Source organism: Mandrillus leucophaeus, unplaced genomic scaffold (assembly GCF_000951045.1).
Source record: "Mandrillus leucophaeus isolate KB7577 unplaced genomic scaffold, Mleu.le_1.0 Scaffold284, whole genome shotgun sequence".
In the NCBI taxonomy this organism is placed as follows: Eukaryota; Metazoa; Chordata; class Mammalia; order Primates; family Cercopithecidae; genus Mandrillus; species Mandrillus leucophaeus.
In genome coordinates this window covers 2,994,139-3,006,709 of record NW_012102965.1, presented here as the reverse complement: position 1 = coordinate 3,006,709, position 12,571 = coordinate 2,994,139, and the positions used below count along the sequence as shown (strand labels likewise).

The 12,571-nt window shown below is 41.7% G+C and overlaps 1 protein-coding gene across 1 annotated transcript in view; it reads left to right on the top strand.

Moving 5' to 3' along the window:
• The window catches only part of JAK1 (Janus kinase 1), a 139,406-nt gene that overhangs the window by 1,003 nt on the left and 125,832 nt on the right, over positions 1 to 12,571 (top strand). The window contains exon 2 of the mRNA XM_011985475.1: positions 8,652 to 8,735. The gene's annotated coding sequence lies outside the window, so the exon portion shown is untranslated. The remainder of the gene's footprint in view (positions 1 to 8,651; positions 8,736 to 12,571) is intronic.

The window sequence follows — 12,571 nt, the reverse complement described above, 5'->3', positions numbered from 1 at the left end:
CCAGGCCGCCCCCTCCCCCAGCGCGCACGGCAAGTTTTCACAAACAAGCCCGGAGCGCGCTGTCTGACATCCTGTTTATACCACCCCGAGATATAGGCGCGAGCTGAATCAGGGCTGACGTCCCTAGCTCCTTGCACCCACTTGACCGCCAGCTCCCGGCCGGGGTCGCGGCGCAGAAAGGTTTTCTTCTTCGGCCCCCGGACGGAGGCTGAGGGTCTTAGCTTTTTTCCTTCCTTGCGGTCTCAGCGAGGGAAAGTTTCTGGGATTTGGAGCTGGGTGTTGGGCGTCCGCGAACTCGGGAAACGCCCCCTCCCCTCTTGGATTCTGTTAGGAATCAGGCCTCAGGTAGCCAGCGAGAAGTGGGAAAGGTGACCCTGGGCGAGAGGACCAGGGAAGGGGAACAGTGGGAGAGAAACACCCGGGGAATTGCGAATCCCACTGGAAAGGAACTGATTAACCGAAACGGACTGGTCTCTGGCTCCCTCACTCCAACTCCATCCGCGCGCTGTCGGCGACCGGGAGCATCAGAGGACTAATAAACACTCCTCCAAAGTCACTCCCCAGGGTCCCTGGGATGTGGGCTCCTTGGATGTGTGTTTACTAAGGAACTTCTAAATAAAAGATGCGATGTTTGCCAGGTGTTTGTGCACACGTTTTTTGGAGGGTTTGCACTCCATGATTTCCTGTGTGTTCCTGGGGAAGAGGACCCCGTCCTTCCTGCCACTCTTCTTACTACGTGGCTGTGAGCTGCCTTCTGCCGCTGGTTGAGTACATCACTATACATGTCATTGACACTTTTTTCCCCGAGTCATAGGACTTTTCTCTCAGTGGTAGGAATTTACAGTGGTATAAAATTGTCATTACTTCTTTTAGGGAGTAAAACATGGGTAGTTAAATGATGAGAATAATGCAGAGACAGATGTAATCAGGGAGTGTTTGGTTTTGGCTATTTTTTTTTTTTTTAAAGAAAAGATTTTAGTTACGTATGGGTATAGGCACAGTAGATTTTGTTGAAGATGAGCAACTTGTATTGATTGAATCTTTGTTCTTTCCTTTCCAAAACCCCATTATGTGTTGTTTCTTGATTTTGCTTTTGGTGACTGTGATGGTTTCCAAGACCAGGGAATTATTTTCGTTGAAGGATCAATGTATTCTTTTGTACTTTGTGGTGAAGATTAATGGAGACCGCCAGGGTTCCAGACATTTCTGGTACAATATGCTTTGTAATGTGGAGAAAATGTCTCCCCTGTATAGATCCAGATCACACTTAAAGATGTGAGGACATCATACTTGAATGACTTTGGACATTATAAATAAGAATAATCATAACCTCTTCTTAATTCTGTATATCATATTAACTAACCACTTTGACCGATTTTGGTTTCTGTTAGTAGGTACAAAACTATATTTTTTTACTGCTAGGATTGCATTGTGATACTCCACACTGAATACAGCCAGTTTAAGTGGTTTCCCCATTCCATACTATGCTAATTATTTACTGCCATCGGGAAATGATTGTAGAGAATGCGAGAATGCATAAATTAGATATAGGTAAAATAATTCAAATATTTCCCCAAATGTAACTACATTTCTGTTGTTGTAATTTAGGATCTTAACATGAGCTTGGCTAAAGCCTTATACTTCCGACTGAAACAAGCATTGAGAACGTGTAGGTTGATACTCATTTGTATAGAGAGAACAAGGGAACGCTGAAGTATAACTAACTCCACAGCAAAGACCAAGATCTATGTTTTCTAATTCTCAGATTCCTCTGGTGTTTTTTCCCCCTCAAACACACATCCCATTTTGTATGTCCTTATGTCCTGATGAGATAATAGCATGCCGTTAGATTTATTGTCTGAGATGTGAATATTCATACCAAGTTTTCTTGTTCATCTTCACATTTAAAAGCATTATTTTAAGTGGATGGGGAATTGGTTTATTAATGGAATCTCGCTGAGTACAAGTAACATTGGATGCTTTGTGATTTATTGTGGCTTAGTGGTATCTGGAACCTTGTCATAGAACAGGAGTGCTGGAAGGAACTTTGCAGATTCTTTTAGACCAGTAATTCTCAGCTGGGTACGATTTTGCACCCAAGGAGATATTTGCAGTTTCTGGAGACATTTTTGGTTGTTCCAACTTGGGGGAAGGGAGCGGTGCTACTGGTAGGCATCTAGTGGTTAGAGGCTAGGGATGCTGCTAAACATCCTATAACACACAAGACAGCCCCCCGTCCCAAACAGAGAATTATCCATCTCAATAGTGCCCAGGTTGAGAAGTCCTGTTTTGGAATACTGAGTAAGGAGCAAGAATATCTGGGCTCTTGCGGTGGCAAATTTTTTCACTTCAGGGCACGTATTTTCTTCATTTGCAAGATGGAGATAAAAATATTCTCCCTGGTCATCTCGCAGAGTTTTGGGGGGAGATCAGGTAAATAATGCATGGAAACTGTGACATGCTATGCAAATCATAACTAATATGAAGAGTATTTTTCATAAGTGAATCATTAGATTTACCGGTAGTTGAGGGAACCAGGGTTAAGGCAATATGTTGAGTAAAAAGCTGCCTGTGGATGGTTTGATATTATCGAATTCTTTGTTATTCATGTTTTGGGGTAAAGGTTTTTTTAGTGTACTTCGTTTTCTTATTGTCAGAACATGTACTTTTTAGCTCTATGATTTCTTTAAACAAAAATTATTTCTCCTATCGTTACAATAAGGAGAACTCACTATAGAAAAATTAGAAAATATAGGAAAGTAGAAAATAGAGGGAACAAGTCGTTCATGCTCTACTCCCTTGTCCATTTAAGCACGCTCACATCGATGCCAATTTCTTTTCTATAAGAGCAGTTAAGATTCAGAGAATTAATGATGAGAAAGGAGAGACTAGCTGGTGACCCAGGAAGGTGTTCCTTGTTTCTGTGCCCTTCATTTCTTTCTTTTTTAATAATTACGATGTAAAGGTAAATTACATTATAGTAGGCATCAGGGACATTGGTTCATTGTTTTTATTATTTTTATTTTTAATTTTTTTTTTCGAGATGGAGTCCCACTGTCACCCAGGCTGGAATGCAGTAGCACAGTCTAGGTTCACTGTAACCTCTGCCTCCCAGGTTCAAGTGATTCTCGTGCCTCAGCCTCCTGAGTAGCTGGAATTACAGGCACGTTCCACCATGCCCGGGTAATTTTTGTGTTGTTTTTTAGTGGAGATGGGGTTTTACCATGTTGACCAGGCTGGTCTCAAACTCCTGACCTCAAGTGGTCTGCCCACCTCGGCTTCCCAAAGTGAAGGGGATTATAGGCGTGAGCCACCGTGCCTGGCCTGGTTCATTGTTTTTGTACTTTCCTTGCTGCCTCCAAGCCACGTTCTCATTCAGCTTGTTTCCTCTCTGCTTCTTACTCTCTCCTGTGCTCAGCTAGGTGTGCCACTGTTGCTTCCTGTCACACAAACCCTCTGGTAACATGGGATTTCAAACAGCTGTCATGTTGAAATGACTGGGTTTCAGGGGCCGGAAACTAATTCCTGTGAGTATTCTTCCCTCTGAGGTGCACCAGCATTCTTGGCAGTTTAAGGCAGCAGGAAAGCATAAAACATTAAGCTCATTTCCATGATACCCCCATTTCTGAGGGTTTATGATCTGTGATTCTTCATAGTTGGCAGTGGGCACACATTCTTCCTTGGTGCTCTATGGATAAACTGCCCAGTTCTGAGGCAAGACCTGCTTTAGAAGTGAAAGGATAATTTCTTCTAAGTCTACTCTGGCCAGAAGATAGAGCTGGCGTTTGTTGGGATATTTTTAATCTGTGGTTACTGAATTTACTTAACAGTACTATTCACACTAGCATTTTGTACATTCTTTTATTCATTTAGCAAATACTTGTTGAGCTCTTGCAGTGAATCTCAGAGTGAATAGACAGACAACAAAACAGGTAAAAATCTTTGTCCTCGTAGAATTTACAGTCTAGTGGAAGACCCTGAGGGCATGTTCAGTTTTGTAGTTGCAGATTGTTTACGTGTAAAAGAGCAAATCTTTGTGATTATAGAATGTTTCCTAGAAGCCTTCATGGCACTCCTTTGAAGTCTGAGGACTAGGGAGTAGCTTCCCCTTATTTGTTGTCTTTCTTTTTTTAATATTACAGATTAATTCATTCTTTGTATGCACAGACATCTCTTTGGTACCTATTAAGTGCCTGGCAGAAGGATAAGACACAGTTTATATGGAAATAAACTTGGTATACATAGCTGTAATTCAACGTGTTATGTAGTAGCGGTCGAATTAAGAGCTCCAGGACCCTGAAGAGAGGTAATCCCTGCTTGGAGCCCTTGTCAAATGCTTTTTTGAAGAGGCTTCATTTGAGTTGGGCCTTCAGGAGTGAGTAGGAGTTCCTTTGTTTTAGGGTGGGAAGGAAATCTAGACAGAGATACAGTGTGAGCAAAGACATAAAAGTGGGCATGTACGTGGTGTCAGTGGCAGACTCAGAAGTGGCCACTAGATTAGAGCAAAGACTGCTTGGGAGGGAGCGGTAGGAGGTAGGGCAGGACATGCAGGTTGGGTCCAGATTGTGAAGACTGTAACTCTTTCCACAAGTTTGTGAGCAGTGTTAGGTTGGGGACTGAGGCCTCTGTTGAACGAATGAGTAGGGAAGATTAGAAGCCATTTGAAATTTCCAAGCTCAAGAATAACATTATTAGCAAATGGAAGACCTGAAGCACTGAGAGTTCTATGAAGGGTCAGCTTCATCTAACCATTGTGCAACTCTCTCCTCCCCATCCCAGAAAACGCCCTTTATTATCTGCCATTTATCAACTATCCAGAAGACTACTAGGAAACAAGAAAGGCTTCGAGCCAAGCAAGATGTCATGAAGTTCATCCATGCTTTCCTTACAGTGGAGTATTTGATTTGCTTTTAATTTATAAAGAATTTTTTGACAGTTTATCTAACTGGTTTTTAAGCCATTAGAAGATTAAATACAACAAATATAAGAGACAAGAGTTGTTAAGTGGATGAATACAGGAAGACATGTTCTCAGAGGCAAGCAGTGTTAATTTTTATCTTAGAAGTGAATAAGGAGTTTCTACTGGTTTATGACAAGGAGAACCAAAACTCAAAAGTGAAACAATCTGGAGCATTTAGTGGAGGGCAGATACCATTGTCAACATGCTAGCAATTTGAGGTTGCATTGTTAATCACACCACAGTATGGTGATTGGTACTGGTAACGATCATCAAGCTATGAAGAAGAGGTCAAGTTGTTGAGCATAAATGAAGTGAAAGTTCACATCTCTAGCAGAAAAGGGCAAGTTCAAATATCTCATTTAGGGGTTAGGAGGTATGCAGGGGAGTCTGGGGACAATATAAGAAGCTACTTTCAGATAATTTCTGTAGACAAATTCAAAGAAGAGGTTTTCTTCAGGGTGAAACACCAGTGAGGAATCTTTGCTTTAACTCAGGGAGAGTTATTTAAGAGTAATCTGTGAGAGAAGGCTGACTGTGAAACCTAAGAGGAGCTCTCTTCTTCTGCGTAGAAGACAGTAATAACTTGAATCCAGCTGTAGGAGACTAAATCACATCAATTTATGGTACCTCTGAGTAGAAAACAGACTGATTGATTGTCTTTTGGCCTTGTTTTGTTTTCTGATTCTGATAGTCTGTTTTTGGAGGCTCTGGATCTACACTGTGTGGTTTGATCCTAGCTGTAAGAGATTGCGAGCAAGTTACGCCTCTTTCCTTATCCATAGAATGACAATAAAGACAGTACCTACCTCTGAGGTTGTTTAGGTACTGTCTATGAATGACTGTGCTTAAGATTTTGAAATGATGCCAGCATGAGCTAAAAATGTGCTAGCTATTTTTAAATTTTATTTTATTTTGAGACAAGGTCTCGCTCTGTCACCCAGGCTGAAGTGCAGTGGTGCGGTCATAACTCAAGGCGGTGTTGACCTTCTGAGCTCAAGCAGTCCTCCCCACCTCAGCCTTCTGAGTAGCAGGAACCACAGGCAGGTGCCGCAATACTCAGCTAATTTTCAAATTTTTTTGTAGAGAGAGGTTTCATTCTGTTACTCAGGCTGGTCTCGAACTCCTGGGCTCAAGCAATCCTCCTGCCTTGGCCTCCCAAAGTTTTGGGATAATAAGCATGAACCACCATGCCTGACTTGTTTTATTTTAATGAGTGGTAGATAGGCTGTATATTAAAAAAAAAAAAACAAAAAACTCAAATTATATTCAGAATGTTTCAACATAGTAGGGAAGATGCCACCAGTAGATACAAAACAAAGACTAACAGATATATTCTATGTTAGAAAGACTTCAATTAGCAATGAGTGAATCAAAAAAGAAGGCAGTTTCTCAAATCTAGAAGGGTTTATTACATAGACAGTGCCAAAGGTGCTAGGTAAATTAGGTTTTACTTTATTTTTAAGGAAAAATGACTAGCAAAGGTGCTTTTACTTAATTTAAAGTGCCATCCAAGGTATATAATTTGGTAGGAATGTATTCGACTTTCCGGGAAAGTTAATGTGAAGATACTGCGTTGACCTCACTGATTCAGTTTACTTAGCAAGTTGTGGGCTGTTGGCAGAGGCACCATGTATACCTGTTTGTAAAATGGTGTCTTCAGAATTGTGTGGAAATTAAGTATCTTGTAAATCAGATAGTACTCCAGGGAGTTTTGCTGGTAAGGAATTATAAGAGTTTAAAGGGACTCTGAAATATGTGTTCAGTTTCTACGGAATGCCCTTTTACAGTTTCTGTTTCCATATACATATTTTGCTTTCCTAAGGCAAGATTTACCCAAAATGTAAAAGTGTACAGAAAGTTGGCCCTTCCTTCTAATCATAGATGTGTATTTTACAGTATTTTAAATGTATTTCCTGCTTGGTGATGTATATGTTGGACTGGTTTCTTGGGTCTGGGCATTATTTATACTCAAGAACAGTTGTTGCCACGTGATTGGAAAAGAGCTCTTGATGTCATTTTCATCCCATATGCTTTGACAGCAAAGGAGTTAGCTGTATCTTCTCTTGTCTTCCCATTCTAGAATGAGAAAGACAGTAAAGCTCCCTAATTGATTTGTATGGATGGGGAGTGGGTAGGAAAGTTCACTTCAGCTGAAAAGGCTGACCTGTAGGTATTTAAAATATAAATTTAGGTCTGTTATTTTCAGGTACACTTGGTAACTCAGACTGGTCTGAATATAAAGTAGAAATAGATAAGAACCACTTGTAATGAATGCAACTTTGTTTGTTTATAATGGTGTTTTAAGGACTTAAGGGTATTGGAACTGACAACAGTTTATTCAATTAAGCACAATTATATCTGTAGGCTTGCTCGCAGAGTTAATTTGATCAAATTATAGTGAGGCTATATAATTTATAACAATTTTTTTCAATTATAATTTAAAATAATGTTTATGTTGTACTAAGAAAAGATAAAACAATTCAAGGAAAAAATAATCTACCAAATATGTATCTTCCGAGAGAAAAATCTTGCTATTAAACTAGTTTGGTGCATCACACACAGGGATGCGGACAAATGCAATTTATATTATAAAGAGGTACAATGGCTTTTTTGCCAGGTGTACCTGCAAACCCATTTTAGCACTAATTCACATGACATAGACTGAAAGGTAATATGCATAATGTCTTAATATTCTGACTGATTTTGTTCAGTTAAAAACATTCTGTGAAACTTTAGGCAAGTCCACGAATCACAGTATATGGGTTATGTTTTTGGGAAAATCATTTGATGTATGGTGGTAACTCCAAGGAACCTCATGTTTTTACTTGTGTAGAATGACTATTCACTTGGGTTGGTTGGAAGCAGGAGGAAGTCAGAGGAAGTCATATTGGCCCAAACAAATTGTAAGCCCACCTGATGTGATTTAGGAAGCGGGCGGCCACTTACCATCTACAAGCTGGCTGAAATACAAATGCTGTTAGGTTTTCATGTTTGTTCCTTTGTTCAGCAACTCTCTGTAGATCTCACATGTATGTGAGAGCAAGACGGACTTGGCTTCTGCCCTTAGAAAAGTACCTTGCTGGTTGAAAAAACAATTCAGCAATTGTATTACTGTTTGTTACAATGATGCTGAGTACCAGGAGAGATGTCAGAGGTGGGCTGTAAGAAAAGGGGCCTCTGCAGTACACTTTTATACATGGAAATCTGAAGGGTGAAAGAGCTGTGCTAAGAGAATGAGGAGGATTTCCAGTGAGAGGCAACAGTATGTGCCAAGGACCTATGGTGGAACCAACACCCTGCAGCTGGTGCAGGGAGAACAAAGGTGGAGGCTGGTGAGGCAAGAAGGAACCTGGTCAAGCAGGGCCTTATGTACTATATTACTTTTGGGCCTTATAATGCATCAGGGGAAGTTGAAGTTTTTAAGCAGGGTAGTAACATGATGAGATTTGTGTCCCATGAAAAAACGGAAGAAGGATCCCACCCACTCACTGCTGCCCCTAGAGCACCTCTCTTTCCTCTTTCCCTTCATTCTGCTGCCAAATAAATGCCTTGAAAACCTTCACTTCCTCCCACCCACTCATTCTTTAACCCTTTGCAAACTGACTGCCACCTCCACACTCATGAGACTGCTTCCTTGAGGTCACCAGTGACCTTCTTGCTGTCACATTTTAACACCTTTTTTCTGCCCTAGTTATCTAAAACAGTTCATGCTGCTGAAAACCTCCTTCCTGGCAGATGTTCCTCAACCCTACTGCTGCCTGGCTTCTGAGACACAGTAAGGACTTCCTTTCTCTGTGTGTCTCTGTTCTCTTTTTGAGTATCTTCTCTTTCTCTCACTTCTCCTCCTCCCCCAATGAGGATGTTTCTAAAGGTTCTGTGAATGGTAGATCTTATATGTTGCGAAAATGGTGCAGATGACCCACTTTTGCCTGAGCTCCAGTTGTCCCTTTTTATTTATATTCCTTCCTCTCTGCTTCTTACCTCCCCCAAATACTGGTTGCAGAGTTTCAGACACTATTCAAGGCACTGGGGACACTGGAGAACAAGAGAGGAAAGGTCCCTGTCCTTAAGTAGCCAGCAGTCTAAGATGTTAAACACATTGATAAACAAGATAATTTCAGGTGGTGGTAAGTGCAGTAGAGAAAGTTAGCAAGGTATGGGTAGTGAATACTTAGGTTGAGGAGTTAGGAGAAGGGCTCCTGGTCTGAGAAAGTGACATTTAAACTCAGCCTTGAAGGACAAGTAATGAGTAGGAGCCAGGCAGTTCAATGATCTGTAAGAAAAATGTCCTAGGCAGAGGGGATAGCCAGTGTGGGCCCCTGCAGTGGAATGAGCTTTCCATTTCACACTGGGCTGCCTTGCTGTGTGCCCTTTGACACCTCCCATTTAACTGCTCCAAGATTGATACCATCTTTCTTTCTGAGCCATTGTCATAATAATGGATGATTTCTCTGTTTTGGGTTCATACCATCTCTATCCACTACCCTGAAAACCCTATGCCAGCAGGGTGTGGGCCTCACAGAAAACTTTTGTGAGGGCAAAGACAGTAAACATTTTCAGCTTTGAGCACAGCGCAGTCTGTCACAAGTATTGAATCTGCAACTGTAGCACCAATGTAGACATGTAAACCAGTGAGTGTGGCTGTGCTCCAATACAACTTTATGTATGGACACTGACATTTCTGTTTTCACTTGTCACAAAATACTTTTCTTCTTTTTCCCAACCATTTAAAAATGTGTCAGCTTATTGGCTGTACAGAATGGGCAGCAGCAGGCCAGATTTGGCTCGCAGGCCAGAATCTGCTGCCCCCTGCCTTAGACTAACCCTGATCTCTCCCTTTGCTTTTGCCCCATCCCACATCCTCCCCAGGCCCTCTCAGGGCTCCCTCCCTGGTATTTGTATTCAGCACCTTTGCCACTTACTGTCCCTACTGCTGCAGCCTTCCTTTGGCTTGCTTTTTTTTTTTTTTTTTTTTGAGACAGAGTCTTGCTCTGTTGCCCAGGCTGGAGTGCAGTGGCCGGATCTCAGCTCACTGCAAGCTCCGCCTCCCGGGTTTACGCCATTCTCCTGCCTTAGCCTCCCGAGTAGCTGGGACTACAGGCGCCCGCCACCTCGCCCGGCTAGTTTTTTGTATTTTTTAGTAGAGACGGGGTTTCACCGGGTTAGCCAGGATGGTCTCGATCTCCTGACCTTGTGATCCGCCTGTCTCGGCCTCCCAAAGTGCTGGGCTTACAGGCTTGTAATCCACTGTGCCTGGCCTCCTTTGGCTTTCTTTACCTGGGTGATCTATCATTGCTCACTCTGTGTCCATGTGCACACATTATTTAGCTCCCACTTATAAGTGAGCGTATGTGGTATTTATCTTTCTGTGTCTGACTCCTGATCACAAGCCTGTAGAAGCCCCTATTGCCTGTAGAAAACAATCCAAGCTCCACCTTAGTCTGATAGTAAAGATTCCTTGTGCTAAAACCTCAATTTAACTTTCTAGCATACTCTCCTGTTTCTCTCCTGCTACACTGTCCCAAAACAGATTGTTCATTATTTTGCTTTCAGGTCCCAAATGTTTCCCATGCTTTTCTGTGTTCTTCTTCTTCGTTTAATGCACTTTCCCCATGCTTCATGCTCTCCATCTGTCAGAATTCCATAGCTTTCAAGGCCCCTTCAGATGTCCCTGGTCTCTTCCTCTGCCCCTCCCTACCCTAACAAGCAGTGTGTATACACATAGTCCTCTGGTGGTGTGTAATCCTCTGTTCCAGCACGTCATGTTCCGCTTTGTGCTTCAGTTCTTTTGCAGACACATCTCCGCCATGTAGTCACGAGGCCCTTGAGGGCAGGAACCATCTCTTTCATCGTAATGTTGCCTTTCCCAGTAGGCACACGGCTATTTATTGAATAAACACAAATCCTGTGTACACTTGTTCAAATTGTACAAAATTTGCAGGAGAGTCAAAGTGGGAACATTTTACTGAAGGGAGTTTGGTCAAATTACATCCTTGATTGTTGTATAAAGTGGTACAGTTTTGTAAAGGATCATCAAGTATTTTGGAAGACTTGTTGGCTCTGCCAGTGGCTTAGATAAATAAATTCGGGCAAGTTATTGATCTCTCTCCTCAAAGAAAAAAATTGATATGTTTTCTTTTATATAAAGAAAAAAAGAAAAAAAAGTGATCTGTAACTCATTGTGTTTCCTTGCTAGAAAGCTCAAAGATAAGTTATTTGCCTGTTTTTAGTTGCTATCCAGTTTTCTTACAATAATCTCTCTGCCTCAGTCTCCTCATCAGATTACTTATCACATGTGTTAAATCCTTCTTTTAATTGATGGTTGTGTTGTCTAGATCTTTTGTATTTATATAGGTAGCCTCAACTCTCCTTTGTTTGGAGAGGGGCAATAGAAATATGAATAATAAATAGTTGCCCTTTGGTTTCCCCAACCTGTGGTGACAACAAGATAATAAAACAGATACTTATCCTATGTAAAGCAGGCAAAAAGGCTTTGGGCCAATATGGGAATCATGATGTGGGTTTGGTGGAAAATGAGCAAAGCACCTTATAAGGATCTGGTAGTCTGAAAGTTAATGCGTGATTGGGGTAGGTCATGTCCTGCCAGGTCTGTGGGATTTGTGGCACATCATCCCACGTGGGGAGGAGAGTAGGCAAGGGCGTGAGACTATTGATTAGTAAGCTTTTACTGTGTCGGTTGTTGGATTATGTATTTTGCATATGATATTTAATTTAATCTTTGTAATAGCCAGAGACTTGGATCTTATTGGCATCATTTTCCAGATGAGCAAACAGAGCTAATAAATGGCAGAACCAGAATTCAAATCTGAGGCGCTCTGGCATTGTAAACAACAACAAAACATGATTCTGCTCTTCAGAGAGACTTTTTTCTCCTGGATTGTCACTTGTCCTTTTCTTTCTCTCTCTCCTGACGTTGGTATTTAAAATGAGAACCTAGGAAACTTGCTTCTTCTAACCTAGTGTTTTCGAAGCAGTTTTAGGTCCTTGGAGATGTGCCTTGATGCGTCTGTACAATACAGTATTTGGTATTGTTAGACATAAAGAAGACCTGAGGCTGGGCACGGTGGTTCATGCATATAATCCCAGCACATTGGGAGGACAAGGCAGGCAGATCACTTGAGGTCAGGAGTTCGAGACCAGCCTGGCCAACATGGTGAAACCCCATCTCTGCGAAAAATACAAAAAAAAAAAAAAAAAAAAAAAATAGCCGGGCGTGGCAGCACGCACCTGTAATCCCAGCTACTCAGGAGGCTGAGGCAGGAGAATTGCTTGAACCTGGGAGGCAGAGGTTGCAGTGAGCTGAGATGGTGCCACTGCACTACGGCCTGGCGGACAGAGCAGGACTCTGTCTCAAAAAATAAAGAATTGTTTTTTAGGTTTTGGGGCAGGGCAGTTGGGTTCATTTAGCTGTCCTAAAGAAAGTTTGGTATATTTTTTGTGAAATATTTAGTTTAAAAGTTGCATTGCTATTTTTGACATTTTAAGTCAGACGAGATTTACTGTTGCTTTATATTCCTGGCTGTTATATAACATGTCCCGTGTTTACCTGTGTGAGTCTGAGCATACCAGATGTGCTGTTATGAAAAGCGT